The sequence below is a fragment of the Geotrypetes seraphini genome, chromosome 9, assembly GCF_902459505.1.
Source record: "Geotrypetes seraphini chromosome 9, aGeoSer1.1, whole genome shotgun sequence".
Lineage (NCBI taxonomy): Eukaryota > Metazoa > Chordata > Amphibia > Gymnophiona > Dermophiidae > Geotrypetes > Geotrypetes seraphini.
In genome coordinates, this window is record NC_047092.1 from 96,264,906 (window position 1) to 96,290,668 (window position 25,763).

At 45.0% G+C, this 25,763-nt stretch overlaps 1 protein-coding gene across 12 annotated transcripts in view; it reads left to right on the plus strand.

The window, feature by feature from the left end:
- The window catches only part of PPP2R3A (protein phosphatase 2 regulatory subunit B''alpha), a 1,177,159-nt gene that overhangs the window by 220,583 nt on the left and 930,813 nt on the right, over nt 1–25,763 (plus strand). The window lies entirely within an intron of this gene.

Here is a 25,763-nt window from a genome sequence, read left to right on the forward strand (position 1 = left end):
CCTTCTTGACCACCTCCACACGCTCTTCAGCCAAGGCTCAAGTGCCCTGATTATACAACTGGACCTGAGTAGTGCCTTTGACCTGGTCGATCACACTATTCTCCTAGAATGCCTGGCACACATCGGCATTTCTGATCAGGTCTTCAACTGGTTCCAGGGGTTCCTAAGAAATAGATCCTACAAGGTTTTCAAAAACAATGCGTTCTCATACAGCTGGGACAACACCTGTGGGGTCCCTCAGGGCTCCCCCCTATCACCCACCCTGTTCAATATCTACCTGGCCTCCCTAGGTAACCTCCTACACAACCTCAAGCTCAGATTCTTTATATATGCAGATGATATCACAATAGCCATCCCTCTAACCAATTTCTCACAAGAACTACTTAACCACATCACAAATATTCTTCCCATGTGCCTCAGGCCCCGCCCCTAGGTGGGACCTAAGGCTCCCGGGCCTATTCTGATTGGCCCAGGCGCCTTAGGCCCCACCAGTAGGTGGAGCTTTGGGACGGATGGGCCAATCCGCCCTCATTCCATTGTTGGCTGCCTGCCGGACAGGCGGGTTTGGCTCCCGTCTGTCCGGCCAACTATACAAAGGTACGGGGAAGGGGGGTGGGGGTGTCATGGGGGTCGGCCAGGGGGGTCGTGGGTCGGCTGGGGGGGCGGTCGGAGGTTCTTGGGGGGGGGGCGGTCGTTGGGGGGAGGGGGGTTTGCGTCGAGGGCAGGAGGGCCTGGGATCCCTCCTGCCCGTAATGTAGTGCAGGGTGGGGGTAGGGGGGTCACCCGTGGCCAGGAGGGTTTGGGCTCCCTCCTGGCCCGAACAACTAGCGGGGGGGGGGGGGGTCGCCAGGGCCAGGAGGACTTGGGCTCCCTCCTGGCCCGATATTGTCGGGGAGTTGGGGAGTCGGCGGGGAAAGAGGGCTTGGGCTCCCTTTTGCCCCGATCGTGTCGGGGAGTCAGGGGGGCAAGAGGGCTTGAGCTCCCTCTTGCCCCGATCGTGTCGGGGGTGCCGCGGTTGGCTGGGGCAAGAGGGCTTGAGCTCCCTCTTGCCCCGATCGTGTCGGGACCGCCAAGAGGAAGCAGCAGGACACCGGTAGGAGCTTCTACATGATGGGGGGGGGGGTCGGGAGGCTGTGGGGGTGCGAGCGGTCCTTCAGGGTGGGGGTGTGGGTGCGGGTGGGAGTGCGTGCGAGCGGTCCTTCGGGGTGGGGGTGCGGGTCCGTGCGAGCGGTCCTTCGGGGTGGGGGTGCGAGCGGTCCTGCAGGGGGGGTGTGAATCAGACGTGGGGGGGGGGAACTATGTAAAAAAATTTTTGTACAATGCGCTCACGCGTATAACGCGCAAGGGTGTGCGCGGTACGTAAAAACCACGTATAACGCGCGCGTTATATGCGAGAAAATACGGTACATCTAAACTTATACCATATAATCAACCTAAAAAAAGCCTAAGCCCCAGACGTCCAAAACAAGGGCTTTTAGGCAAAGGAGGAGCCAGTCCGCCTAAAAGCTAGATGCTGTAACCGGTGTCTGTCAAAAACACCACTGGTTATAGAATCCCCCCCAACGATCTGGGCAAGAAGGAGCCCAAGCCCTCTTGCCCGGCAGCACCCCGACAACATCAGGGCAAGAGGGAGCCCAAGCCCTCTTGCCCCGCGATCCCCAAAACCCTCCCCCCACAATCCAGCTAGGAGGGATCCCAAGCCTTCCTGGCCTGGGGACACCCTCTAACCCCTACCCTCCACTAAAATACGGGCGGGAGGGATCCCAGGCCCTCCTGCCCTCGATGCAACCCCCTCCATGACCGCCCCCCCGCCGACCCCCACGACCCCCCCCACCCCCAATCCCACCCCCCCTGTACCTTGAAATCGTTGGCCGGATGGACGGGTGCCAAGCCTGCCTGCATTTGGCGGCGCTTGGTGGTATCGCTATCGCGGTAGGGGAGATGAGTCATCTCTCCTGCCCCGATGGTTGCGGTGGGGGTGGGTGGGTAGGTTGCAGTGCCGCTGAGCTGATCGTGCCAGCCACCATCAGCTCAGCGGCCCCTTTTTTGGCACTTATACTTGGTCTAAGTCAAAACGTATAAGTGCCGACTAGGCAACTTGTCAAAATATTTGGTTATACCTGTTGTACGCCTAGGTGTAGGTCAGCCCACCCCCCACCCTTTCACCGCCTCTAAAAACGCCTCTTTTCGCTCTATGCATTTAGAGTTAGGGGAAAGGCCAGTTTTGATTATGGGTACTTGGACGATCAGGCTTTTTGATCGTCCAAGTAGCCATTTAGGCCACTTTTTAGACTTTTGTTTTTTTTATTATGAGCCCCTTATTATTTAGTTTAAACAGCTTCATTCATTAATTATTTTAGTAATGTCTATATGTAAAAACTCTCACTTTTTTGGTATGGGGTACACATATACTCTAGTCTAAAGAATCAGCATGCCATTTTTGAAACTCAAAGCCAACTCGTACTTAATATTCTCAATTCATCTAATTATTCTTCAAAGTTGTCTCATTCAGAGTTATTCTTCTATTTCATTTCATTGCATTTCATTTCATTTATATTATTTGACATATCATTTCCTTTCTTAGTATATCTATCCTGCACCTCCTTCAGTTTCATCGACTACAAGACTTTTAGAAAAGAAATAAAGACCATACTCTTCAAGAAAACTCTGAAAAAAGAAATAATACCACAAGTTTCAAACTCCACCTCTCACTAAAGCCAACTACCCCAAACAAATAACTTTACCCATTTCTTACTCTCTTTGAAAATGACCAATTTTTTTTTTTTTTTTGTAAGTTCTTGTTGTAATACATCTTGGATAATTCTTTTGTAATCCGCCTTGAACTGCAAGGTAATGGCGGAATAGAAATCCCTAATGTAATGTAATGTAATGTACTTAAAGTGCGTAGAAAAAAGTGTTCATGTGCTGTAAATACTATAAATACTTCAGAGTAGCATTACGATTATGTCATATATTATCAAGTTACCCAGAATTTATAAGGACAATAGCATTCTTTTTATCACTTGGAAAACCTTAAAATTTATTGATAATTTAATATCTATATCAGTACAACAGTCAACGTGTCAATCCTTATGGTTGAACTCCAAGATTCAAATTGGTGAGTCTAAAATCCTCTGGAAACATTGGCTGTAGGCAGGTATATGTACTATAGATGATGTGTTATCAAATGGGATAATGCTTGATTTTTCATGACTGCAACAATCATTCGGCATTGCAAAGTCTCAAACATAAGTTATTGCAATTGAAGCAGACCATTCAGAAGGGGTTCCCTGATTAGCGCAACTTAAAAAATCTGTATAATTTGCCGGGCCTATGCTTCCAGACAGATTTGCTAGGGCATCAGGCAGCCAAGTGGTATAAATTAATATCTGAATAAAAAACCTAAAACTAGTCTAAGAGACATTTGGAGTATTGAGATGAAGCAACAAATTTCTGCTACTCAATGGCTACGGATTTGAACTTGGAGGATGAGATGTACAGCATCAGCATCTATGAGACAAACATGGGTTTTTTTTTTGTTGCACAGAAGTTTTTGGACCCCTGTTAGATTACAAAAGTTAGATAGTTCAAAATCTAATAGATGCTGGCATTGTCATTTAGACATAGGGACACTGGATCATCTATTGTTCTATTGTCCTTTGATACTCAACTTTTGGAAATCTATAAGGGGACATATTAATTTGATTCTGGAGACTGTGATTCTGCTGTCGTATGAAGCGGTAATCTGTGGGATATTGTTATCTCCTACACCTCCACTAGATAGACATAAAAGCAGATTACTTGGTATAATGACAGGGGTAGCCATGCAAATGGTCACTAAAAATTGGAAGAATTTTGACAGATTAAATTTCACTTTTTGGTGGAATTCATTATGCGAGAAAATGAATTCTGAACACATGGGTAATAATAAGTTGTTTAAACGGATGTGGAATCCATTGACCAATTTTATTAATTTTAATTAAATGGTTTATTCCTTTGTTACCGGTTTGATTTGCACATCCAGGGAAGGGGAGTGGGTGAGAGAGGGATATTATATTTGGTTTTGTTTATTAATTACATGTATGTACTGTTGTATGATTTATTGAATACATTGGAATTAGGGTGGGTGGGAGGGGGTGAAAATGTTTTTCAAAGTATTGATATGTATTCCTTTATGCACTGTATTAAGACTAAAAAATTAATAAAGATTTACAAAGAATGAGTGAAGGTGGCCAAACAGGTTGAAAAGGTGACGACGAAAGCTAGAAGGATGCTAGGTTGCATAGGGAGAGGTATGGCCAGTAGGAAAAAGGAGGTATTGATGCCTCTGTATAAGACTCTGGTGAGACCTCATTTAGAATATTGTGTATAATTTTGAAGATATAAAAAGGATGGAGTCGGTCCAGAGGAAGGCTACTAAAATGGTGTGTAGTCTTCATGATAAAGCGTACGGGGACAGACTTAAAAGATCTCAATCTGTTTACAATCAAACCTCGGTTTGCGAGTAACCCAGTTTGCGAGCGTTTTGCAAGACGAGCAAAACACTCCAGCAAACTGTGACTCGCAAACCGAGTGTTGCCTTGGTAAACGAGCACTTACGCGCCACCCGTGAGCCTCTGACGGTTAGTGTCTACTCTTCCTTTCTGTCTGCAGCAACTCCAGCCCAAGGCTGTGCTACCAGGGCACAGAAGGCAAAGGCTTCATACGCGGAGACACCGGCACCATATCCGCCGCCAACTCAAACATCGCCGGAGTCTGAGAATGCCAGGGCAGTGGCGCGGATGCCCGTCCTCTCGCGCATGCATATATTCGGCCGCTTCCCGCCCAACCTCGGGGCACCAGCAACCGAAACCGAGCTCGGGGCCGCTGCTGTTTCACCATACGGGCAATCCTCCGCTCAACTCACTTTCCCAAACTCAGGCGGGCTTTGAGTTGCTAAAAAGGTGACTGCTGACCAGAAAGGACCCCGCTGGAGTACTTGTGGCTGTTAGAGGCGGAAACGATGGCAGCCGGCTAATGGGTGACGATTGATGTAGAACTTCGCAGGTGACAGTGGTGCTTCCGACGCTGGAGGAGCTGGAAGTGAAGGAGGTGAGCCAGGCGATGAGGGAGGTATAATAGTCGGTCTTCTCGTTTGTTCTGGCTCCTTTTGGCTTGGCTAAGGAATTGGGTTTAATGTCCTCTGCAGCTCCTTGTGACTCTGGGCAAAGTCGCTTAACCCTCCCTCTTCTGCGTGTACTTACTACCGGTATAAGTTTTGGGGGTGTGGAACGAATCATCCGAGCTTCCATTGTTTGCTATGGGGAAATGTGCTTTGATATACGAGTACCTTGGATTACGAGCATGCTTCTGGAACAAATTATGCTCTCAAACCAAGGTACCACTGTACTTTGGAGGAAAGGCAGGAGCGGGGAGATATGATAGAGATGTTTAAATACCTACGTAATATAAATGTGCATGAGTCGGGTCTCTTTCATTTGAAAGGAAACTCTGCAATGAGAGGGTATAGGACAGGGGTAGGGAACTCCGGTCCTCGAGAGCCGTATTCCGGTCGGGTTTTCAGGAGTTCCCCAATGAATATGCATGAGAACTATTTGCATGCACTGCTTTCAATGCATATTCATTGGAGAAATCCTGAAAACCCGACTGGAATATGGCTCTCGAGGACCGGAGTTCCCTATCCCTGGTATGGGATGAAGTTAAGAGGTAATGGGCTCCGAAGTAATCTGAGAAAATACTTTTTTATGGAAAGGGTGGTAGATGCATGGAACAGTCATGTTTCTACTTAAAAGAGGTTCTAAATATATCAGAAACAACAAGGGAGAAAGAGGACATCCTTGACGGGTTCCTCGAGAAATATTAAAAGGAGAAGAATTAGACCCATTACTCAAATTAGAAGCCCGCGGATTGGCATATAGGGTTCAAAGACTATCTGTTAACCACCCAGAAATTCCTTCTTGAGACAACGTCGAAAAAAGAAAGAACTACTCCACCCTATCAAAAGCTTTTTCTGCATCTAGACTAGCCAAAATTCCAGAAGCTGCAGTTGCCTGACCAGTCGCTAATGCTATCAGAATCTTACGAGCAGAAATTATGAAAAGTTGGCCAATGTTGAGACCTCCTTGTAATTTTCCCAACTATTCTTATTTATATATAGTATCTTTTAACAGACCCTCAGAAATGCCACCAGCCACTCAAATGCATATCATAGTGGTTGGATTTATACATTAATTCCTCACCGGGTCAATTTTGAAATCTTGGGAGTGGTCGCGTTGTGGGAAACCAACTCTAACTGAGGGATTACAACCCTGATGAAACCCGAGCAGGGTGAAACATGTCGGTGACAGGATCCCTTAGAATGGACCACCTAAGCTAAGCTAAGTATTAGCTTTATATTTATAAAAAGTTTTATCTATGCACTGATGCACTTTTTGAAAATCATCAATATAAAAAATTTAAAAAATAGTTGGATTGACCCAGTGAGGAATTAACGTATAAATCCAACCACTATGATATGCATTTGAGTGGCTGGTGGCATTTCTGAGGGTCTGTTAAAAGATACTATATATAAATAAGAATAGTTGGGAAAATTACAAGGAGGTCTCAACATTGGCCAACTTTTCATAATTTCTGTTGATACGTATTTCCCATCAAAATAGACTTTCTTGACTAAATAATTTACATCAGAATCTTACGAACATGTAAAACTGATTGACGACCTCTAACAAAACCAACTTGTTCATATCCTATTAACAACAGCAGATGAATTGCTAATCTATCAGCTAACACTTCCACAAAAAATTTTATATCTACATTAAGCAATGACATAGGACGATACAATTCTTCCAATAAAGGATCTTTCCCTGATTTGGGATCAAAGTTATGAGAGCATCTGTAGCTCCTAAAGCAGGTGTGTCAGACTGAATCTGGGGCGTGGGCTGGGTTGCGGGCTGAATTTTTTATTGAGATACTTAGGGGTCCTTTTTTTGAGGTACACTAACCGATTTAGCGCACGCTAAATGCGCACCTTAGTCTTGGTAGAAGGGTCGGGATGCGGCCTCTCCAGCCCTACGCCGGCTCTGTGATGTAGACAAAATAGATGGAAGAGATGTGTCTATGCTGGGATGAGCCAACGTGCATGACTGACACAGTTTGTGGGAAGTTTGTATCTCTGGAAATCTTTTGAACAAAGGAAAGGGAGGACTACCTGTGGAGCTAATCATTTGTTCAGGAGAAACAGTAGGGCCCTACTTTTGGGAATGAAGGATGGGGGGAGCTCTCTGGCCTCTTGTACGGCCCACGGCCTTGCAGAGGTCCAGAAGCATGGCCTCAGTCATCCTTCCTAGCAGATCCTGCAAGGCAGCCATCTTGCTTCTTTCTGCTCCTCTGCGAGAGCAGCCTAGCCTCCGCATCACTGTTCATAAGGCACTTTGACGTCTTTTCTCATCACTTGATGGGGACCCGGCGCGGCTCTTGCTGGCTCTCCATGGTGTGCGTGACTGGCATGTGGGCCAGCCCTCCAGACTCTGTGCGCCGACGATGGGCTGTGCCCAGTCGCTCTGCTTTTGTGGATCACTTTTCAGCCCACTGTTGTGAAGCACTCGTGCCTTCGGGTGCCTCGAGTACATTCCCATGCTTCTTGGCTTGTCTTCTGAAGTGGCTAAGGCCTTGGAGGGCGGCGGTTCCAGCCTAACATACTGGCACCTCTCCTGCATTGGGAGGCGTAGGTCGCAGTCCGTTGCTCACCCTGTCGCCACTGGCAACGTCACAGTGGGCTGTAGTTCCTCCGCTTGGTGCTTGTGCCTGTCTGCCGGTGGGCCAGCTTGGCTGGGGTTTTATGGTCATCTGGCGGGCCAGGTTTTGGTGCATGCAGGCCAGATTTGGCTAACGGGCCAGAGTTTGACATTAGAGAATGACACAGTGACAAAATTCATCACCATTCCCGTCCCCGCGGATAACTGTGGGAAACCATCCTCATGTCATTCTTTAAAGAGAGAGGGAAGAATCAGAGTATGAATGGCCACAACCACTGACCCACAAGCTTTGTTTTGAAAAATGCTGGTGTAGAAGGGCTGAGGTTGAAATAGACACTAGAAAATGACATGGGATTATTTCCCACGGTTATTCGCGGGGACGGTAACGGTGATGAATTTTGTCACCGTGTCATTCTCTATTTGACATGTCTGTCCTAAAAGAAAGAAATTTTCATCTACACATTGATTATAATAACTCACCAACGCTCCCGGAATATGATGGATAAGTAATTTATAATATTCCGCTGTAAACCATCAGGTCCTGGTGTTTTACAAGTGGATAAAGATTTGATAACTTTTTGAATTTCTACTCTTCTAATGGGTGCATTTAAAGAATCTAACATCCGTGGAGTTAAGCTTGGCAAAGAAGCATCATCCAAATAAGCCTGTATAAGAGAAGATTGAGATGGAGAGTCAGCTTTATATAAACGTGCAAAATAATGTAATGTAATTTATTTCTTATATACCGCTAAACTCCGTTAGGATTCTAAGCTGTTTACAGAAAAATAGACAATAGGGTACATTAAAATTATAAGTAAAATAGGTACTTAGATATTCCCTTACTGTCCCGAAAGCTCACATTCTAACTAAAGTACCTAGAAAAATGACAATTAGTAGAGTAATGAAAAAATAAAATAGAGATAGAAGAGAAAAAATAAGAAAATAAACATTCTAATAAGACTACAATGGTCTAAAGCAGTGGTTCCCAACCCTGTCCTGGAGGACCACCAGGCCACTCTGGTTTTCAGGCTAGCCCTAATGAATATGCATGGAGCAGATTTGCATGCCTGTCACTTCCATTATATGCAAATCTCTCTCATGCATATTCATTAGGGCTAGCCTGAAAACCCGATTGGCCTAGTGGTCCTCCAGGACAGGGTTAGGGACCACTGGTGTAAAGGACTTTGAAAGGTTGAAAAAAGAGGGGAGATAGGAAATAGAAGCAGAAGGGAGAACCATTGAAACTATAGAAACTATAGAATAATCACAAAACACTTGAGAAATTCTATCAGTAGCATTAGTGATATTCCCATTTGGAAGACGAATCGATTGAATCAGCCTATGCCCACTCCAATTTTTGGTAAGCTTCACCAAAAATCAACCTTTTCGATTACCAAAATGAAAAAATCTAAATTTCTTATAAACATTACAACACTGATATCTTTCATGTAAAAGAGTATTAAGAGCTGTTTGTGCCGCAAGCATATTTTTCTTATGAGAAACTTTAGGTCATCTCAGATAAGTTCGTTTTGCACGTTGAAATTGACGTTCAGAAGATATTATTTTAGCAGCAATACGGTAATTCCACGAAGCAACATAAGCAATAACATTACCTCGGAGAACCGCCTTAGAGGCTTCCTAATAAAGAATCAGCTCATCAACATGTTCAACATTGAAATGAGCATAATCTGCCCAACGTTCTATAAGATATTGGTTTGTTTGTTTTTTAAAATAAATCTTTATTAATTTTCCATTCGAAAACAGTACATTAAGATATATATACAATTGACTTCAAGACAGCACTTACAATTGATCAAAGAAATACTACAAAACATTTCTCCCCCACCCTAATTCAAGAACAAAAACAAAGTGCATTACTTCATACATACAATTAAAATCATAAACAGCACTTTTATTTGGTCAATGAATACAACAAAATATAATTCCCACCCTCCCTGGATGTGTGAATCAAATAGGAAAAAAGGGGATAATCCAGCTAATCAGTGTTAACAAAATTCGTCAATGGACCCCATGTTAATTTAAATAGCTTATTATTACATGAAATTTCTGAATTCATTTTCTCATATTTATAACATAAACATAAAGAATCCCACCAAAAGGAGAAATTAAGTCTATCCCAATTTTTCCAGTTCTTGGTAACCATTTGCATGGCTAGCCCAGTCATTATGGCAAATAGTCTGCTTTTATATCTATCCAGTGGAGGTTTAGGTGACAACAATGTACCACAGATAACTACCTCATAAGACAACGGCATTGAAGACTCCAGAATCAAATTGATTTGTTCCCATATTGATTTCCAAAAGTTGAGTACCAAAGGACAATAGAACAACAAATGATCCAGTGTCCCTATTTTAAGATGACAGTGCCAGCATCTATTAGATTTTGAACTGTCTAACTTTTGCAAATGAACTGGGGTCCAAAAAACTCTATGTAACAGAAAAAAAACAAGTTTGTATCATAGATGCTGACGCTGTACATCTCATCCTCCAAGTCCAAATCCGTGGCCATTAAGTAGTAGAAATCTGCTGTTTATCTCAATGTTCCAAATGTCTTTTAGACTAGTTTTAGGCTTCTTGTTCAAATATTCAGATATTAATTTATACCACTAGGCAGCCTGATGCCCTAGCAAATCTGTCTGGAAGCATAGGCCCGGCAAGCTATACTGAGTTTTTAAATTTCGCCAATCAGGGAACCCTTTCTGAATGGCCTGTTTCAACTGCAACCATTTATAAGCTTGAGACTTTGAAATGCCGAATGATTGTTACAGTTGTAATAAATTTAGCATTTTCCCAATGGAGATCACATCATCTAAAGTACATATACCTGCCTGCAGCCAATGCTTCCAGAGGATCTTAGACACACCAATTTGAATCTTGGAGTTCAATCATAGAGATAAGTAGGAAAATGCCATCTACTCCCCCGACAAGACCCCAACTCAATATCTAGAAATTCTAAACCATGATCTGTGGTCCAGTAGTAGAAGAAAAAATCTAAGAGAATGATGATTGTGTGACAAGAACATAGTCAAAACATGACCAAGGGTCAACTAAGTCCAAAGCAGAGCACAAATAAGGAATTCCCTTGTGAGGGGCTGAAGATTGCTGACCCTGCAAAGACCTGTCCAAAGAAGGATCAAGAACTTGTTTCATATCTCCCCCCGTTAATATCAAAGGGACAGAATCAGAATTCAAAACTATTTTGACCAAAGTTTAGAAAAAAGTATGCTCATATGTATTAGGAGCATATACCACTAACAAATCAAAATTAAGTGTACTCAATGACACATGTAAATAAACAAAACGACCATAGTCATCCTTTTCAAGCAATTTGCTTTTAGATTGAAGTTGTTTGTTAATAAGCACCGCTATACTACTTTTTTTACAATCGGTAGAAGAATAAAAAACTTCACCTACCCATCCAGTTTTGAATTTCATATGTTCAATTTCAGACAATTTGGTTTCTTGCAAATATTCAATGTCCACTTTCTGGCGACAGAGATATATAAGTAATTTAGCCCGTTTAACAGGTGAGTTTACTCCTGATACGTTCCAAGTAGCCACACGAAGTGACAATAATAACTTATCCCCAGTCACCCCCCCAAAAAAAATAAAACTGCAAGAAAAAATATATATATAAGACATAAAGGTGCCCAGCCTTCACCACAGATGTTAAAGATACCCATATTCGTATAAATAACAAGTGTCTTAATAAATCATATAAGTGTATATAATAAGTGTATATAATAAGGGGCTCATAATCGAAAGAGAAAAACATCCAAAAAATGGCCTAAGTCGGCACTTGGACGAACATTTCTTAAAAATGTCCAAGCGCCGAAAATAAAAACGGGTTTTGGACGTATTTCTAAACGACCTAGGCCTTCATAGTACCGCTCAACGTCCAAAGCTAAACGGGGCGTTTTGGGAGGCGTGTCGAGGGCGGGAGTTGGGCGGGACATGGGTCAGCTTAGACTTAGTCGTACAGCATGTATAACCGAAAGTTTAACAACAGATCCTAGATGGAACTTGGACGTTGTGACTTAGACCATGTAAAACATGGTCTAAGTCACATAAACCCACCTAAACTCACCAGATAAGCATTGCAAACACATAACACAGACCCCCACACACTACCCCAGTGATCACCGAACCCCCACCCCCATAAAAATTTTATTCAGAACTTTAAAATTCAGCCTCCAGACCATCATCACCTGGCCGCCTGGCATAGGAAAGCCAGCTTAAGTCATCTTGGGGGTGGGTTAGGGACCCATGGAGAGGAGGACCCATGCCCATAAGCCCCTGTAATTACTGCATTGATACTTAAACATGTGCACTCCTCTATACACCCCCAAAACTCTTTTTGACTGGCATATAAGTGGCTCCTGCAGCCATAAGGGCTATTGGAGTGGTAGATAAGTGGGTCTAGGGGATTCTGGAGGTGGTTTGGGGGGCTCACCGTCACCTATAAGGGAGCTGTAGTAAGGAGAAGCCGTGGCACCCTTTTTGTGAAGTTCACAGCAGTGCCATGTAAGGTACCCCACTATTTAGGTGCCATGTCTGGGTGTTCAGTTCATCACTTCCAACTTCAGTCCCACGTCCAACAGGGCTTGTTCTAGGCATTTTGGTCTTGGACGGAAATGTGGTATAAAGATGGACGATTTAGTGGCTTGGTTGATCAGATCAGCAGGACGTATAATTAGATGATTTTCGAAAGTAAAAAAAGTTGGACGTCTCTTTCGAAAATGTGTCTTAGGCTCTTTTTAACTTTGGACGACTTGTGATATGGATGTAAACAGACTTACATTACCCTTTCGATTATGCCCCTCCATGTGTATAGGAAAACCCTCCCCCAATTGTAGCCCTCCCTTCTTCACCCATATCCAAAACTCTTTAAAACCCAATATTCTATCTGACATCTCTGATTCCCAATATTTGAGGATCAGTCTAGTCCACATATATATGTGATCTGACTCCAGGCCTCATCCATCAAATAAAATTTTAGTTTAAAATTCTATGAGGTCAATAACTATTCTGTAAAACTAATTTGCCTCTCTATGTTTAGATATAGACCTTCTCTCCCTTTCACTTGAAAATTTTTCCAACTTTTTTATCAAAGAATCTCTTTCTATTTTCCTATTTTTATTTTTATCTATATTTTTAAAATCAGCATAGTAATAAATTCTAAGTTTAATCAATCGACAACTTTTATATCAATTTAAATTATTTCTCTTTACTTCTATATAAACATTTTTATTTCCTTTCTATATTTCCTCTTTATCTCCTTTTTTTTTCTCCTTGTGACTGATACATATGGGTCCACGTCAAGTGGATCAATACTGAAAACCGCTCATGCTCGACCCCCTTGAAATCTAATTAAATTTTACAGGGTGTTGTCTAGGGTTTCAAATGAAACTCTGCAAAATTTTTGGGATCTATCTCAATTTGAACAAAAGCAATCAATCCACTCCCATGCCTCATGTGCCCTAAAATGCCAACTTTGCTTAAGCACTGCGGCAGGAGGAAACTATCTAGGAGTCTGAAATTTGGCAGTTTGGTACAACACATTGGGGCACGTTTCTGTGCCAAGTTTGAAAACTTTTGCGAATGTGCTTCCATTTCTACAGGTCAGCAAAGTAGGCAAAAAAATTCATGAATGAAAATTTTTAGCAAAGTTTGGCTCCATATTGCAGCTGGTAGGTAAGTCAGCTGAGGGTACAACTTTACCAGCAGACATGTACCATGAGGAACTTCCAAGATTTGCAATACAAGCCTTTACAGTGAAGTGAAGCTGAAGATATGACCATTCAAAAAATATGGCTTTATGCATTTATGCAAATTTTTAGTTTTTCAGATTCAAATATCTCTAATGTGTAGTTTTTATTTTTTATATCATTTGAAAGAGCATTTTTTTTGCTACAGAAGCTATCCTGTTTCATCTTGGGCCTGACCTTTCTTTGGTGAGAATTAAAGCTTCAAAGATAAGCATTAGTTGTATATGTGCACGAATGTTTAATATTGAAAAGCACCAAAATATAAGTTGGGCGTGCCCTAGGACATTGCAGGAAAGTTGACTTCCTAGGCTCCACCAAAAATATATAAACCTTAAATCTAAATTTTTAAGATAAGGAGCACCCTCAGTGTGAGTTTGAAAGCTTTAAAGAGCAACTCAAAGAGCAGCTCTGGTGCTTAGAATAGCAAAGACAGCAAACACTGAGCAGAGATAGCCACTCACCGCCAGCCGCACACCATCATCTGGATGCTCCTGTGTGCTTTAAAGTGCAAGTCAACTGCAAACAATGTGCAATAAATAAATATATATAAAAGTGGAAGACAAAAAGTTCACTGTCCTGCAATGCCCCAAATGCCTAACCCACCGACCTGAACAGAGAATGAAAAAATTAGTCACTTACTCCAGTTACTTCGCTGAATAAAGGTGCTGTAGTCAAATAATAGCAACGAGAGTCCAGCTCTTTTGGATCAAAGACCAAAGTTAAGGAGCAGTCCTCTTTCAACGCGGCTCAACCCAGTGGGGTTTCAGGGCAATAGCCCCTTCCTCAGGAACCGAACAGGCCAACACAACTGTAGGTCAGAGTGATTCCAGGCAGACAAGGCAAAAAGGGGGAGGAACAGGAGACACAGCAACAGCTTTAAAATCTCAGGTAATTAGCACCATAATCACATAAGAGCCTACAACAGCATTCACAGGTGTATACCCTAGCAGAGAGAGGAGAGCCTGGAGAGTAGGCGAAACACCGCCCCCCTGTACAAAAACACAGAAGTAATCACAAGATGAAAAAAATTAAAAAAAACTGTGAAATTAAATAATAGAGTTCCATTCTATCATGTCATGAGCCCGAGAGGTTTCATAGCCTGCAACTCAAATATCCAAAATTGTTCTCTCAGTTGGATCCTAGCACTCCTGTCACCCTGGAAATTTAAAGGAATTTGCTCACAAACCAATGTAACTGGGTGAACACATGTTGAAACTCCAAGCAGTGATTCACCATAGGGGCGGTCAGGGTAGCAGTATTCAGTTTACTTTTATGTTCTACCAGCCGAGTCCTGATCTGTTTGCTTGTGCGCCCTAAGTAGATTTTTTGACAAGGACAGATGATAATATATATGACCCAAGCTGACACACAAGTAGTATGAGCTCTCAAACGATAGCTTTTGTGGTTAGTAGGATGAGTCCAGCAATCCAATTGCAGAGACATGGTACACATCTGGCACGTGCCATATGGACCATGGCCCCCAAGTTGGTTATAGGTTTGAGGAACTGCAGGAGAAGTAAGCATGTTAGATAACCTACTAAATTGAAGCAGGCCTTAACCATCGGCTAGTTTTTGAGGCTTCGCAGGATCTGTACGTTCACTATTGAATTTAAGATGTTATGTGGCATCGTTTTGCACAAAGGGGGTACCCTGAATGGGTTATCAAACAAGTCTATGCTCGTGCAAATCATGCTAATCCCAGTCTGTTGTTACAACCAACCATTTGGCTCCCGATGGAGAAACAGGTTTGTGTCCTTACCTATTCTGATCATGCTGTGGAGTTGGCCAATGTCATCAAAAAATTCTGGGGCATTTTAGCAATGCATGATGTTTTTAAGGATGGTCCATGCATTGCTTTTTCTAGACCCAAATACTTGTCTAACATGCTTAATTTTCCTGCAGTTCCTCAAACCTATAACCAACTTGGACTTCAGCAAAGCATTCGATAGCGTACCACACCGCAGGTTGCTTAGCAAAATGAGTTCTATAGGATTGGGCGACACGCTGACGAAATGGATTGGGAACTGGCTTGAGGGTAGGCTTCAGAGGGTAATGGTGAATGGCACCCCCTCCGAAACGACGGAGGTGATCAGTGGAGTGCCACAGGGCTCCGTCCTGGGCCCGATCCTGTTCAACATCTACATAAGAGACTTGGCAGAAGGTCTCCGAGGTAAAATAACATTATTCGCTGATGACGCCAAACTAAGCAATGTAGTGGCCAAGAGTACAACAGACAAAAACTCAATGCCCGACAACATGATGCACGACCTACTACTACTGGAGCGCTGGTCTAGGTCCTGGCAACTCAGCTTCAATGCCAAAAAATGCAAAGTCATGCACCTGGGCAGCCATAATCCATGCAAGACTTACACCCTAAATGGCGAGATCCTAACAAGAACTGAAGCAGAGCGTGACCTAGGGGTGATCGTCAGGGAGGACATGAAGGCTGCCAATCAAGTGGAGCAAGCTTCCTCCAAAGCAAGGCAAATCATAGGTTGCATACGCAGGAGTTTCGTCAGCCGTAAGCCTGAAGTCATTATGCCATTGTATAGATCCATGGTGAGACCACACCTGGAGTACTGTGTGCAATTTTGGAGGCCGCATTACCGAAAAGATGTGCTGAGACTAGAGTCGGTGCAGAGAATGGCAACCCGGATGATCGCTGGTCTCAAGGATCTCCCTTACGAGGAAAGGCTGGATAAGTTACAGCTCTACTCACTCGAGGAACGCAGAGAGAGGGGAGACATGATCGAGACGTTCAAGTATCTCACGGGTCGCATCGAAGTGGAAGAAGATATCTTCCTTCTCATGGGTCCCACGGCAACCAGGGGGCACCCGTGGAAAATCAGGGGAGGGAAACTGCACAGTGACACCAGGAAATTCTTTTTCACTGAGAGAGTGGTTGACCGCTGGAATAATCTTCCACTTCAGGTCACTGAGGCCAGCAGCGTGCCTGATTTTAAGGCCAAATGGGATAGATACGTGGGGTCTATTCACTGAGTTAGGTGGGGAAGGGTCATTGCGGTGGGCAGACTGGATGGGCCGTGGCCCTTATCTGCCGTCTATTTCTATGTTTCTATGTTTCTATGCCAGATGCGAGCCATGTCTCTGCGATTGGATTGCTGGACTCATCCTACTAACCACAAAAGCTATCGTTTGAGAGCTCATACTACTTGTGTGTCAGCTTGGGTCATATATATTATCATCTGTCCTTGTCAAAAAATCTACTTAGGGCGCACAAGCAGACAGATCAGGACTCGGCTGGTAGAATATAAAAGTAAACTGAATACTGCTACCCTGACCGCCCCTATGGTGAGTCATTTCTTGGAGTTTCATCATGTGTTTACCCAGTTACATTGGTTTGTGATTGAGCAAATTCCTTTAAATTTCCAGGGTGACAGGAGTGCTAGGATCCAACTGAGAGAACAATTTTGGATATTTGAGTTGCAGGCTATGAAACCTCTCGGGCTCAATGACATGATAGAATGGAACTCTATTATCTAACTTCACAGTTTTTTTCATCTTGTGATTACTTCTGTGTTTTTGCATAGGGGGGCGGTGTTTCGCCTACTCTCCAGGCTCTCCTCTCTCTGCTAGGGTATGTACCTGTGAATGCTGTTGTAGGCTCTAATGTGATTATGCTGCTAATTACCTGAGATTTTAAAGCTGTTCCTGTGTCTCCTGCTCCTCCCCCTTTTTGCCATGCCTGCCTGCAATCACTCTGACCTACAGTCATGTTGGCCTGTTCAGTTCCTGAGGAAGGGGCTATTACCAAACTCCGCTTGGTCGAGCCGTATTGAAAGAGGACTGCACCTTAACTTTGGTCTTTGATCCAAAAGAGCTGGACTCTCGTTGCTACTATTTGACTACAACACCTTTATTCAGCTGAGTAACTGGAGGGATAAGTGACTAATTTTTTCATTCTCTGTTCAGGTCAGTGGGTTAGGCATTCGGGGCATTGCAGGACAATGAACTTTTTGTCTTCCACTTTTATATATATTTATTTATTGCACAGTGTTTGCAGTTGACTTGCACTTTAAAGCACACAGGAGCACCCAGATGATGGTGTGCGGCTGGCGGTGAGTGGCTATCTCTGCTCAATGTTTGCTGGCTTTGCTATTTGAAGTAAAAGGCTGCTTACTTTACCTCACTGGGGATCCGTCATGAAGAAAAAAAACCCAAAAATAAAACTCACAAGATTACATTGTATATTCCAAAACAAATAACTTTTTATTCTAGTACAGTGGTACCTTGGATTACGAGCATAATCCGTTCCAGGAGCATGCTCGTAATCCAAAATGCTCGTTTATCAAAGCGAGTTTCCCCATAGGAAATAATGGAAACTCGCTTTGATACGTTCCACCCCCCCCCCCGAGGCCAGTGGCGCTGTTCTATCCCCCCCCATGAGAACCGGCATTGCTCCCCCTGAAGGCCCCCCCTGCGATCCAGCACCCTCCCATCCACGATCTGGTACCCCCCCTCCCGCAATTCGGCAGCCCTCCCGCTGCAATTCGGGCACCCCCCGCCGCAATTGGGCACCCCCCCCGCCGCACCGGCATCGGCATGTCCTGTAGCAGCATTTGTCAAATCAGAAATAAATCAATTTGGACATATACAATGGAGAGAAAAAAACCTCATACAAACAGTGCCAGCATATTTCTATAAGTATGGCGCAGCTTCTGTAAAGAAAACTCTGCCAAAGCATGGGGGTTTTATACAGAAAGTATCTGTGTCTTAGAACATCCCCCTGGCTGTGAATATGTATCGCCCTATTGGAGTAGACAAACTGCCTATCTAACCCTCTCCTAGTCCACACCTCCATTCTTCCCTGAGGGGCCCTGGACAGGCATAGCTTCTGGAACTTTCTTCTTCTTGAAGTTTCCATTCTTCACACGGGTACATCAGTATCAGTGCCTCAGCACATTAGCCTGCCATCACTTTATCAGTTCTTAGGTTCCCAGATGGAGTGTCTTGCTGACTTGCATTTTCTTTCAGCACTGTCAAATAGCTCATTGTCTATCCAGCACTAGTTGGTGTCCTTGAGAAACTTCACGGCAAGAAATCTGCACACTCCAGTGTTCTCCCAGAAATTTTTTCCAGCCGGGTGGCACAAAAAAGTAGCCGAGTGGGGCGGGATGGGGAAATTTGGTGGTGCAAATTTGGTGCTAAGCAAATTACCCCTCCCTGCTTATGGTGAAGGAATAGGAGCAGGGAAGAGGGTTGGCGCACAGTCTGGAACGCTATGAAAATTACCCCTCCCTGCTCACGGTGAAGGAGTAGGGCAGGGTTGGCCAACCTTTTGGCTTCCTTGGGCTGCATTAGACAAAAAAAAATTTTCTGGGGCCACACTAACACTAGCTGATGAGCAAAAAAAAAAAGGATGAGCAGGTCCCAAATTTGCAATCACTAATATTTAAGATGTACGTATCTACTAAAATAAAACCCTAAGCGCACATGCGCACTTCAAACTTTGTGATCCCTGCGTCCGTGATCCGTAGATCCGTGCCAGTAGAACGAGCCTGTGGTGGCGGAGTTTGTGACCACGGACGCAAGGAGGCGGAGATCATGCCGGCGACTCCCCCCTCCCGCCCTCACTCACTCTAAGACGGTGATTAACTAGTAAATCTATTCATTCGCGTCTGTCCTCCTCTTCAAAGCAGCCTGCTGAGGATCGCTGGCCAGCTGTAGCGAGCCTCGCAAGCCGCTCTTCACCTCGGTAGCACGTTCCCTCTGATGCGATTCCGCCCTCCTCTGACATAAGGGATCATGTCAGAAGGAACGTGCTACCGAGGTGGAGAGCGGCATGCGAGGTTCGCTACAGCCGGCCGGCGATCCTCAGCAGGCTGCTTTGAAGAGGGCAGACGTGAATGAATAGATTTACTACCATCTTAGAGACTAGTCTAATAATAAACCTTCATTAAGTTTCAAGTTTTATTAGGATTTTATATACCGCCTATCAAGGTTATCTAAGAGGTTTTACAATCAGGTACTCAAGCATTTTCTCTATCTGTCCCAGCGGGCTCACAATCTATCTAACGTACCTGGGGCTATGGAGGATTAAGTGATTTGCCCAGGATCACAAGGAGCAACGCGGGACACTGTGGAGAGGAATGAAAAAAGCAGTAATGTTTACCATGACTGAGTGATCCTCCATGTGTACCACTGACAGTGGGAGCAGCCACAGGCTTCCGCATCCCCATTCTGATGAGCAGGGATGCGCACTCCTGGTTTTCCCATTCACATCTATTACAGCTACGGTGAGCCTCATCAGAGCGGGGATGCTGCATCAGCTGTCATCGACGCACGTGGAGGATCGTTCAGTCAGGGTAAATATTACTGCTTTTTTGGGCCTCCCACTTTGAGCTTAGGCTCCCTCAAAATGAACATCTCCCCTGCTGTAGCTAGTAGGGATTCCCAAGCTTCACCAACTGACGGCCACCTCCTCCCCTCCAACTTCCCAAGTTCTGGAGCTGGCAGCAATATTGCAGAATTGCTGCCTTCCCTCCTCCCTGCCCCCCCCCCACCTTGGCTTTCATGCATGCATGAAAGCAGTGGCAGCTTGAGGATATTGCCATTGGCTGCAAAGATTGGAAATTTTGGGTTGTCAGACTGGAGGAAGATATCTTCAGGTGGCAGGGCTTGGGGATCCCCAATAGCTCTAGTATTTGTAAATTGCATTCAGGCGGGGAGAAACTTTGGTGCCCATCCACTAATTTTGGGCTCCAGTCCTTCCCCTAAATCAGCTGTATATGACTATGCCACTGAATACAAAAATAATTGTGATGCACATATCCCAAAGCTAACATATTCCAGTTAATAAATTCAAAATAAAACAATTTTTTTCAACCTTGTTTTCTGGATATTTTGTTTTTCCATCATCTTGGTCATCATCTTTAGTTTCTCTTTCTGATTTTTGTCCATATTCAACTAATTCTCTTTCCAGTGCCTGCTGTTCTTCATCTTCTCTCGGTCCCTAGCTCTCCCATTTCCCATCTCACTCCTTTCCCAGCCTTCTATTTCTTTCTCACTCATCTTGTATCTCCATTTTTACCTCATCCACATGGCTCACCACTTTTAGAATCCCCTCCTTCTTTCCACTGGTCAGGCTATAACTCCCTGTCCCTTTCTTTCCATTCCCTTTCTTATCCCAGATCTCATCCCTCCTGCCCTCCCATGGGTCCATCTCTCCTCCTCTATCCCCATGGTCCAACATTTTGATCCCTCTCTTTTCTATTTTTCTTCTCTCCTCCCCTTTTGATGCTGAACAATGAAATGGAGGAAAAAAAAAAAGAGAATGCTGCAACTCTCTGCCTTCCATCCACAGGCCTAAAATTTCTCTCTACCTCCCTTCCATCTCCAGATCCAACTTCTCTCCCTTTCTCTTCCCAACTCATCTCTCCCCATGCCTGCCTGCCTGCCTCCATCCCCCGGTCCACCATTTCTCCCTCTCTCTTCCCAACAGTTCTTCCTTCAAGTATCTCTTTCCCTCTTCCTCCACACCACCCCAGGTCCAACTTCTCTCCCTTCAGACCATTGCCCACCATCTCTCTCTGTCCTCTGTTTCTGGCCCCATAAGCTCTCCCCCCCCACGCCCAATCTGGCACTTCTTTTAATACCCTCCCCCTCTGTACTTTAAAAAAAAACCAGTCCAAGAGGTTTCCTTGGCTCAACATATTCTCCCCTCCTCCAAGCCCATGCATCTCTACCTCACTCCACTCCCACCACCATGTCCAATAATTCTCTCTCCCTCCTCTCTCTAGTTCTCCTCTTTCTTCATCTCTCCATGTGAACCATCTCTTTCCCTCTCTGACACCCTATTCTCCCTTACTGTTCCCTCCCTCCCTCCATTCTTCAATCCTATGGTTCATGCGCCCTCTCTCCTTCCTTCATCATTTGTCCAAAGTGCTCCCTCCCTCTCGAGTCCCAACATGACCTTCTCCCTCCCTCCCTTCTGTGCCTTCCTCCGGCAGGTATTTACCTTCTGGTCGGTTCCCATGCTGCAATCGTTTTTCTGGGGAAAGCTGCGGGCGGTGATGGCTGGCTCCTCACACGATCCGTGGCTGTGCTGGAAGCATTTATTTTATGGCCATCGGCGATCCACGCCTGTGCTGGAAACATTCCCTCCTTTCTGTGCCACACTCTGGTGGGTAGTTTTCTGGCCAGCTCCCTTGCGGCATTCGTTTGCGGGCGTTGTCGGCTCCTCACGCACGATTCATGGCTGATTCAGAAGTCTTCTCTCTGACATCGTAATATCAGAGGGAACGCTTCTGACACAGCTGCAGATCATGCACGAGGAGCCGATGATGCCCGTGGACAACTGCAGCAAGGGAGCCGGCCAGAAAACTACCCACAGGAGGGAGAAGCTGGGCCACACAAAACTCCTTGTTCAGTCGTGGGTTGGACACCCCTGGAGTAGGGGCAGGGAAGAGGATTGGCGTGCGGATTCGATGCGGAGTGCCCGGCTAAAACACGCTAGGGAGAACACTGCAGTACTGTCATTCCAGGTTCAAGCATTAATTCTATGAATGGAGCTTCTCTGAAGAGCTCCTGCAGCTCCTGATCACTCATGGCCTCCAGTGCATCTGTACTGCTGTGGTAGAGTGCAGTTGTGCATTTCTTGGCATATGTCAGCCCCTCTTTGCCATGAACAAGCTTGGTTACTTCTGCTGCAAGGTGTTTCTGAGGCCCTAGCTTCTCTGGCTTTTTCTTGTGTATGTCCATGATGTGCACAATCTCTGGAAGAGGGAAAAAAGTGAAAAGTTTCAAAAGTCTTTCTACACAGAAGTCCTGTTGTCGGACAAAGAACTGGTAGACGTCTTGCCTTGTTACCCTCTGGATGAACTCATAGCCTGTCATTATGTTGCCCAGCTGGTCGGAGCCACCAATCTGGATCCGGCAGTCATAGTGCTGGTGCAAGAAGTAGAAGTAGAAGTAGAAGTCATAGGCCTGGATCATCTGATAGACAAATTCAACTAGGCTCATGCCCTCTGGGCTCTGTAGGTGAAGACTGCACACTATGCCAGCTCAGCAGCGTGTCCATGTGAAAATGGTGACCCATCGAGGCCAGAAACTCCACGGCTCTATGTTCCTCATACCAGGCGGAGTTCAGGATACTCAGGCTGCCTCACACCTTTTCCCTCTGCCCTCCAGCCCAGCCAGCAATAGTTCCCCTTAACAGTATCCACGATATCCTGTTTGTCTGTGTCTAGATTGTAAGCTCTTTGAGAAGGGACTGTCTTTGTGACTCTGTACAGCGCTGCATATGTCTGGTAGCGCTATAGACATAGTTAATCATAGTAGCATTTTTTCAACATAATTACATTTAAATTAGATCCTTTTTTTAAAACTGCAGCTGAAGTTCAGATTCGCAGCACGGCTTTGTACATGGCTCATTGCTCCTGCGCTCTTTTTGATGTCCCGACTCGCCCCTCTCGGACTCTCTTAGGCTGCTACCTGGCCGACGGTCTCCGACCCCCGCCGTGCCCTCCCTGCGTTGAGCTGCACTCTGCCACAGTGGCTCTGGAGCCCAGCGGCTAACCGGCCTGGTGCGGCTCGCGGCCACCATGGTCACCAAGAGGTCGGACTCCCGGCTGGAGATGGAGATTGAGCGCTGTCGCTCCGAGTGCCAGTGGGAGCGGATCCCCGAGCTCGTCAAGCAGCTTTCGGCCAAGCTCATCGCTAACGGTACAGGGCGGGCCTGGGCCTATTCAAGCTGCGAAGCCTCGGACTTTCATGCCAGGCAGACCCGGGGAGGGAGTGTTGATGGAAGCGCCCATTCACTTCTGAATATTTATGAGAGGGGGGGACTGAGCTTCAGCAATGGGAACTTTACAAAGTAAATCTGCAGGGGAGTTTGGGTCAGGGCAGAGACGTCAGCAGAACATAAGATAGAGAATAGCCTTCCTATAGGATTATGGCCACTACATGTCAGGATTTCCCCGTTGGCGCACACGTTGTAAACTCTCACGCAGCCCGCACATGTTCTGCACCAGTTGCTCAAGTGAAAGTGGCTCACGTACGCCTATCTGTCCGCTGGGGTCTCCAATGCGTGCGGTGGCCTGCGCGCTGAAACTATAGGAACGCCAGTTAAGTGGCAAGTGGCCCACGTGTAAGGAGTCGGCTGTGGGATCAAAACCACAGTACACCGTCTGCGCTGCTCTGCAGTAAAAAAAAGTCAGGCTGAGGCGGGAGTCAAATGTTGAACTTCCGGCTCTTCAGGCTGTGCCTGGGAAATCCCCAAGCCGGTGAGAGGGTGTTCAAAAAAATATATTTGAGCAGCAGGATTTGCAACTGAGATGACAGCTGGGCGGTCATCTAAATTAGCCGGGCGTAGCACCCGGCTAAAAGGCTCTAGGGAGAACACTACACTCACATGGCACACATTAGCATCTCAGCATTTGAACTGAAATAGTATTGTGACGCAAGTAGTCACTGATCATGTATATGTATAGGCTTTGGATATCAGGATTGCAGAAGTAGACATCGTTAGGGAGACAGAATTCCTGAAGGATATACAAGATTGTTTCATGGAGCAGCTTGTTAGAGAACCAACGAGAGGAAATGCCACTCTGGATCTAATCCTAAATGGGTTAAGGGGACCTGCAAAGGAAGTAGAGGGAAACAGCGATCATAACATGATCAAGTTCAAGGTTGAGTTAGGAATACCGAAAGGAAAGAGTACCATAGTGACAACTTTCAACTTCAGGAAAGGAAACTACTAAGCAATGAGGGAAATGGTAAGGAAGAAACTTAGAAACACTTCCAAAAAAGGCAAACGTTAGAACATGCCTGGTCTTTTCTCAAGAACACGGTGAGTGAGGAACAAAATCTGTATATCCCCAGATTCAGAAAGGGGTGCAAAAAGAGTCAACAAAAGACCCGGCGTGGATAACTAAAATAGTGAAGGAAGCGATAGGCAATAAGAAAAATTCATTCAGGAAATAGAAAAAGGACAAAACTGAGGGGAACTGGAAAGAGCACAGGAAGTATCAAAAAGAATGGCAACCGAGTGGTTTGAAAAGCCAAAATAGAATATGAAGAGAGGCTAGCCAGGGAAGCACAAAATTTCAAACCGTTCTTTAGAGAAGGGAAGCAACCGGCTAGGGAGGAGGTGGGACCACTGGATGACGGAGACAGGAAGGGAGTGGTGAAGGAGGAGAAAGAAGTGGCAGAAAGACTTAACATGTTCTTTTCGTCTGTATTTACAAATGAAGATGCATCCAACATACCGGAACCTGAGCAATTCTTCAATGGAAATCAAGCAGAAAAATTAACATCCATTGAAGTGAACCTTGAAGATGTATGCAGGCAGATAAAAAAACTAAAAACTGACAAATCCCCGGGTCCAGACGGAATCCATCCAAGGGTTCTGAAGGAATTAAAGGAGGAGATAGCGGAACTACTGCAGCAAATTTGCAATCTATCCCTGAAAACAGACATGATCCCGGAGGACTGGAAGATAGCCAACGTTATGCCCATCTTTAAAAAGGGATCAAGAGGTGACCCGGGAAACTACAGACCGGTGAGTCTGACCTTGGTTCTGGGGAAAATGGCGGAAGCACTGATAAAAGAAAACATCGATGAACATTTTGAAAGAAATGAACTTCTGATAACCAGCCAACATGGTTTCTGCAAGGGAAGATCGTGCCTAACGAACTTATTGCACTTCTTTGAAGGAATTAACAAACGGATGGACAAAGGAGACCCCCATAGACATCATATATCTAGATTTCCAAAAAGCCTTTGACAAGGTGCCCCATGAATACCTACTCCGGAAATTGAAGAACCATGGGGTGGAAGGAGACGTACATAGATGGATCAGAAACTGGTTGGCGGGTAGGAAACAGAGGGTAGGAGTGAAGGGCCACTAATCGGACTGGAGGAGGATCACGAGTGGGGTCCCGTAGAGCTCGGTGCTCGGACCACTGCTATTTAATATATTCATAAATAATCTAGAAACAGGGACGAAGTGTGAGATAATAAAATTTGCGGATGACACCATACTATTTAGTGGAGCTCGGACTAAAGAGGACTGCGAAGAATTGCAAAGGGACTTGAACAAACTAGGGGAATGGGCGAAGAGATGGCAGATGAAGTTCAACGTTGAGAAATGTAAAGTATTACATGTGGGAAGCAGAAACCTGAGGTACAACTATACGATGGGAAGAATGTTATTGAATGAGAGTACCCAAGAAAGGGACTTGGGGGTAATGGTGGACACA